The following is a 6,332-nucleotide window of genomic DNA, read 5'->3' on the forward strand; positions in this document are numbered from 1 at the left end:
AGCATGTCCAGTTTGCTATTGATGCTTGCAACCATACTAACCTCAACTTCAGTGGATTGCAGATTGTTAGCGTCCATTGCAGAGTTTCTCTTTCTCTTTTTGGAATCGGGTTGAGTATTTACATCTGGGTCCATGGTTGAATGCAGTTGGTGATAGTGGTTGTTGATGAAATCCTCCAGGGTGCAGTCCAGTTGTAGTTTGTATAGTGTGTGACAGTCAATGAAATGTTAATTTGTTTGGTGCAGGAAATAAAGTTTTAAATTTAAAAGTTGCTCTCCTGTTGCATTGTCTGCAACAGTGCCCCGCCATGTTGGATCTCACCTCTGCTTTGCTCGAATCTTGCAATACTCACACCAGCATTTCCCCCCCTCCTACACAGCTGGAGAACCTCCTGAGGAAGGCACCTGCTGTCCAAATCACCTTCTTCCTTTTCTCTGCAAAGGAGCAGCAGCTCTACATCAGAGTTCTAGCTGGATAACAGGGGACTATGAACGCTGTCAAATATGAAGGTGCCTGATTGTTGAGGACTTTGTATGTTAGAAGAATAATTTTAAATTCTATTCTGAATTTGACAGGAAGCCAATGCAGAGAAGAATCATTTTAAATTCTTTTCTGAATTTGACAGGAAGCCAATGCAGAGAAGAATAACTTTAAATTCTATTCTGAACTTGACAGGAAGCCAATGCAGAGAAGAACAATTTTAAATTCTATTCTGAATTTGAAAGGAAGCCAATGCAGAGAAGCCAGTGTAAGAGAGACATGGTCTCTTCTACCAGTTCTAGTCAACATGTAACAACAGTGGTTTGGACCAGCTGGGGAGTCTTGAGGGACATATTGGTGCAGCCTGATGGGAGGGAATTACAGTAATCCAGCCTGGAAGTGACAAAAGCATGGACTAGTTTTTTCTGCATCCAAAAAGAGCCAACCATATCCTTCAGGAAATTCTATTCTGATGATTCAAGAAAGCTCCATTCTGCAAATAATGACTATGAAACTGGTTTGCTGGCAGCAGTTAACAATGATGCGGAGGTTGTTGATTGGCAGCTCAAAGCAGACATAGCGAGAGTAGCCAGATAGTGTGAGCTCAAAGTTGACGAGGTGAGACAGGTCCAATCAAATCTTTGGCTGAGATATGCGGAGACCAATCTAATATCTGCTATTGCAGGGGTGTCCAAACTGGTCCAGTAAGGGCCGTGTGGCTGCAGGTTTTCATTCCAACCGAGCCAAAGCAACACCTGATCCAACAAATGAGCTGTGTGGACACAGCTTAGTTGATTTTGTGCTATTGGATGGGCAGAATGACACTATGAAGGTGCAGAAGGAGCCAAATTAGAAAAGGTCATCTAGAACAAGGGTAAGGAGCAAAACGCACTTTTGGAAGGCCTCATCTCCAAAGCAGAAAGTCTGCTGGTGGTCTGGGAAGAGGGGATCCCTGAAAAGGCTTTGTACAACATAAGAAAGAAACTTCAGGTGCTAGAAGACAAGAGATATGATCTCTGGGGAAAATGGCTGGTAGAATTTTGCAAAGCTCAGAGAAGGGAGGCTGAAATGAGAGCCTTTGAGGTCAGACGAAAAGCTGCTGAGGAGATCACCTTTTGAGAGTAGGCTAAAGATTGCCGAAGTTTGTGCTGAGTCTGAGGGGAAGGCAACAAAGGCTAAGAGAAAGGCTGCTGAAGCTCGGCAAAGGATGGCAGAAGCCGCCAGAGACCTCTGAGCTAGCTAGGGCTCAGTGGAAAGCATGGGAGGAAGCTCTCCATGCCAGTATGGCAACCCTGGGGGCAGGAGGCATCCAAGCTGCATTCATGCTGAGAATACGCCTTCAACCAACAAAACAACCAAAATTCAGCGGTTGCATGAGAGATTTCCATCCATCCATGCATCCATCTTCTACTGCTTCTCCTGTTAAGGGTTGTGGGGGGCTAGAGCCTATTACAGCAGCTATCAGGCGAGAGGCGGGGTGCACCCTGGATGGGTCACCAGTCCATCGCAGGGCCAACACATAAAGACAGACAACCATTCACACCCAACACCTATGGTCAATTTAGAGTATCCAATTAGCCTAGTCCCCATTTGCATGTCTTTTGACTGTGGGAGTAAGTCGGAGTACCCGGAGAAACTTTCGAGTTACGACACACTTGAAGACACGCTTAGAGTACCAGAGAACCGGTTCAGGAATAAGACCACCATTGGTTTTCAAATAATAGAGGAGTTTCAGAAGATGCCAGCGGTAAAAGGTAACTAGAGGAATTTGTGGTGAAGGCCCATGTCAAATACAAGAAACAGGCTGGAGACTCAGAAATGGCTTACACTGGACACTTTATGAAAGTTCATCACAGATGTACAAGGTTTGCTGTGAGATGAAGTTGAATCAGGTGCCTCATGTGTCAACGCTGTTTATGCAAGAAAAACTTGCGTATGCCAGGATCGGCGCTCATGTTAAGATGTATCAACGCAAAAAGTTTGTTGATTCTTGCGCTGTTTCACACCAACTCCTGAGGTGCCGTAGAAATTGGCAGAAAGCTGATTCTTGCGTTGACTGCACTTTGGTCCATTGCCGACACTGTGTAGCAGTGTTTGGTGACTGACATTATTTGCCAACCGCACATACATCAGGCACAAAAAAAGCCATCAACACAACCACAAACATCTGTTAGCATTACTTAAGCGGCTATAAAAGAGCCTTCATGCTTGTGCTGAATGTGCAACTTTCAACAATGGCAGCACTTGCGCTGTTGGAGGACATGGCAAAAGGTGCAATAAGACGGGAGTGACATTTCAGAGATTAGGAGGACTTGCTCCACAATTCTGATGAGTGGCTGATGATCCGGTTCCGCCTATTGCGGGCCATCCTCCTGCAAATTTGTGAGGTGCTGCAACCGGCGCTCAAGCGCAGAACCGCCAGGAGCTGAGCTGTGCCAGTGCCGACACTGGTGCTGAGCACGCTCGGCTTCTTGGCCACTGGCTCCTTCCAGCGGGAGATGGCGGACCGTTCCAGGGTGAGCCAGTTGACCCTCAGCCGGGCCATGCCTTTGGTAGTGGACCTGATCATCCGCCCTCCTGCAGGTACATTAAATTCCCTTACGTTGCGGTTGAACAGGCCAATATCAAGCGCAATTTGCAGCAATAGTTGGATTCACTAATGTAACTGGAGCCATTGACTGCACTCATGTTGCCATAAAAGTGCCGTCCCATGAGGAATACGCTTACGTTAATCATAAGGGTTTCCACTCCATCAATGTGTAGATCATCTGCAATGCACAGATGAATCTGCTCAACATTGTTGCGAGGTAGCCTGGTTCAATGCACAACTCGCACATTCTGTCCAACAGCACTGTTGGGGAGAGGCTGCAGGCAGGTGCGGTGATGGAGGCTGGCTGCTGGGTGAGTAAATGCTCAATATTATGTTATTCGAGAAACTTAACTTGCACCAGTAAATTGAGCCAAAAGGGTGCAACACTGTGCTTTCACTGTAGGTGACAGTGGCTACTCCCTGAGAACCTGGCTGATGACCCCTCTCCACAACCCCCACACTGACCGAGAGTGTAGGTACAACAACCTCCACTCCCGCACTCGGTCAGTAGTGGAGAGGGCCATTGGCCAGCTGAAGGGTCGAGCTCTGGAGATCGTCTTCCTCTATCCTGGAGTCAGCATACACAGATGCGTCGTCCCTGGCGTTGGGGCAAGAAGTCCAACAATCTAACTATCTTCTCCAGTTTTATGTGTTACAAGGAGGTGCTTATGTGATCGCTTCTGCGTGCAAGTGTGTATTTTTGATCTTTGTGTTATTTTGCAGAATCTTCTGTCTGACCCTAACAGCACATCTGTTCCCATCGTATACTTCTTGTTGCATCTGTGAAGATCAAAACCTCTCTTTTTCCTGATTCATGACCTTGCTCTTATCTACTTCTGACTCCCACTACTTCATGCTATTTTAAGTAAATATATGTATAAATTTAACTACAGTTTAAGCAAATATATATGTATGGATTAATCTACAGTTAAAGCAAATATATGAATAAATTTATTTTCAAGGGGGAAGGAGGAGTGGCAGAGTGACTGAGCCAAGTGAACCATCTTGCTAAGTGAACATGTGATTCAGGTGAATCAGTCAGTACGCGACTCACTGGGTGACCCAGTACCTGAGTCGATTCACAAGTCGGAGAGCCAGTATGTGAGTCGGAGAACCATATGCGAAGAGCCAGCACATCCGTTGAGTCAGTACGCGATTCATTGAACGTAATTCACGCTAGAGAGCCGGTTCTATGAATCGTCTCTATCGTACAATATTTCATTAGCCTCATGACACAGTTCTGCGCAGGGAGAGACACTGTAGCCATAGCCTCATTGGTTGTTTGTTTTTTTTTTTTTTAACAATCAGCCTTGACAGTTCGGGTGCGACTAGCAGCCTGCACAACTTAATACAAACAATCATGTCATGTACTTACACACAATAAACTCCTGATATGGTGGTGACATATGAACAGAACATGATCAGCAGCTCATGATCTCACAATTCCCCCTTTTTGATCTCCTTTAGGAGATCACTCTAATTAGTACCGTTGAAAATAAGTTTCTTCCGGATCTTCTGGCTCATCAATTAACAGAGGAATGCAAAGAACCTTTAAATACACTTGATTCAGCTTTAAGCAGTTAAAACACAGTGCTACCTGCGAGGGCTAACTTGAGCATAGCGGTAAGAAAAGTAAAACATACGACCAGCCAGAGGATGATGAGCAGAATCAATTGTCCATCATTCATTTTGTCAGCTGTTTTGGGTGGTATCTTCTTTCTCTCAGTCACAGGGGTCGACTGCCCTGTGACCTTGCCACTGACCAGGGATTCTTTTGCCCCTTTGTTGAGGTCAGGGTTTGATTCTGACTCAGCCGAGTCAGTGCACCGTCTTTGAAGGTCTGCGTGGATCTCCTGGACCAATTTGCCTGGTTCCGCTGCCACTGCATACTGGCTCCAATGGTACCACGTGTCTCCTTTCCCTCTGAGCCGCACCGCGTGGGACGTCCTCTCAGTCACCTGGAATGGACCGGTCCACCTGGGTTCAGACCACTTCCGCTTGATGACCTTCAGCAGGACCCAGTCAACCATGGGGAGGATGCCCTCGATCTTCGCCTGTCTTTTGTCCCGGACCTGTTTGGAAAAATCTGAAATGAGAGCTTGGAGTTCAGTAAAATATGCTTTGTGCCCTCTTTCGAATTCCAGCTCCACTGGTGGCAGGCCTGCTCCTGGTCCTGGGAAGTGCCTTCCTGTGGAGAGTTCAAATGGGGTGAAACCTGTTCCCTGATTAACAGAGCATCGAACTGTCATTAGAGCCAATGGTAGAGCATCCAACCAATTTAAATTTGTCTGTGCACAGATTTTAGCCAATCTTTTTTTGATGGCTTGGTTCATTCTTTCCACCTTACCTTGTGATTGAGGGTGACACACGGTGCCAAACAAGTGCTTCAACCCCAACATTGCCTCCACCTGTTGTAGATGTTGGTTTTTGAAATGTATCCTATTATCTGATCTTATTTTCTGCGGGAACCCGTGCCAAGGAATGTATTGATTAATCAAAAACTTCACCACGACTTGCTATCCTCCTTCTTTGTTGGCCACGCCTCTGGCCATCCTGAAAACACATCCACACACATCAACACATACCTGTACCCTCTGACCGTCGTCCCCATGTCCGTGTAGTCTATCACAATCTCCCTGCCTGGCCTGGAAACATACCTGTCTCAGGTTTAATGGTTGGCTTAGAGTTGTACAGGGAACATATGGAACAGCTTTTTACCCAATTCTTTATCATGTCTGATAAGAACGGATGCCACCGTTCTTTCAGATTTTGACTCATCTGAGCTGCTCCCACGTGACAGATTCTGTGTGCTTCTTCCAGTGTCCGCTCTCTGATTCCAGGGGGCAGTATTAGTTGTCCATCAGGCCCTCGCCAGAGCCCCTCAGTTTCAAGTCCTCCTCTCTGTCTCCGTGTTGTCTTTTCCTGTGGCGAGGCCCCTTTTGACACCGGCTGATGTCAGTCAGCGTGACCTGTGGAGACATTTGTAGTTCTTCTTCCATTCTCACCATTTGTAGTTGGGGCAGGTAACCTGTTGCTCTTTTCGCTGCCGCGTCTGCTTCTCGGTTCCCTGTTAGTACTTCCGTCGTGGCGGTGTCATTACCTTTGCATTTTATGATAGCCACTTCCTGGGGAAGTTGCAGAGCTTCTGCTAATTCTCTTATTTCCTACTTGTGTTTAATCGGTTTGTTACCTGCCATGAGGAATCCTGCTCTGATCTATTGTCCCAGTTCCACATGTGCTGCTCCGGCAGCATAGGCAGAGT

General features: G+C 46.5%; 1 pseudogene; it reads right to left on the reverse strand.

The window, feature by feature from the left end:
- Positions 1 to 4,650: 4,650 nt before the first annotated feature.
- Positions 4,651 to 5,848, reverse strand: LOC147260977 (protein NYNRIN-like; annotated as a pseudogene).
- Positions 5,849 to 6,332: the final 484 nt, after the last annotated feature.

The sequence above is a fragment of the Aulostomus chinensis genome, chromosome 5, assembly GCF_037954235.1.
Source record: "Aulostomus chinensis isolate RoL2024-O1b breed Wild chromosome 5, RoL_Achi_v1.0, whole genome shotgun sequence".
Lineage (NCBI taxonomy): Eukaryota > Metazoa > Chordata > Actinopteri > Syngnathiformes > Aulostomidae > Aulostomus > Aulostomus chinensis.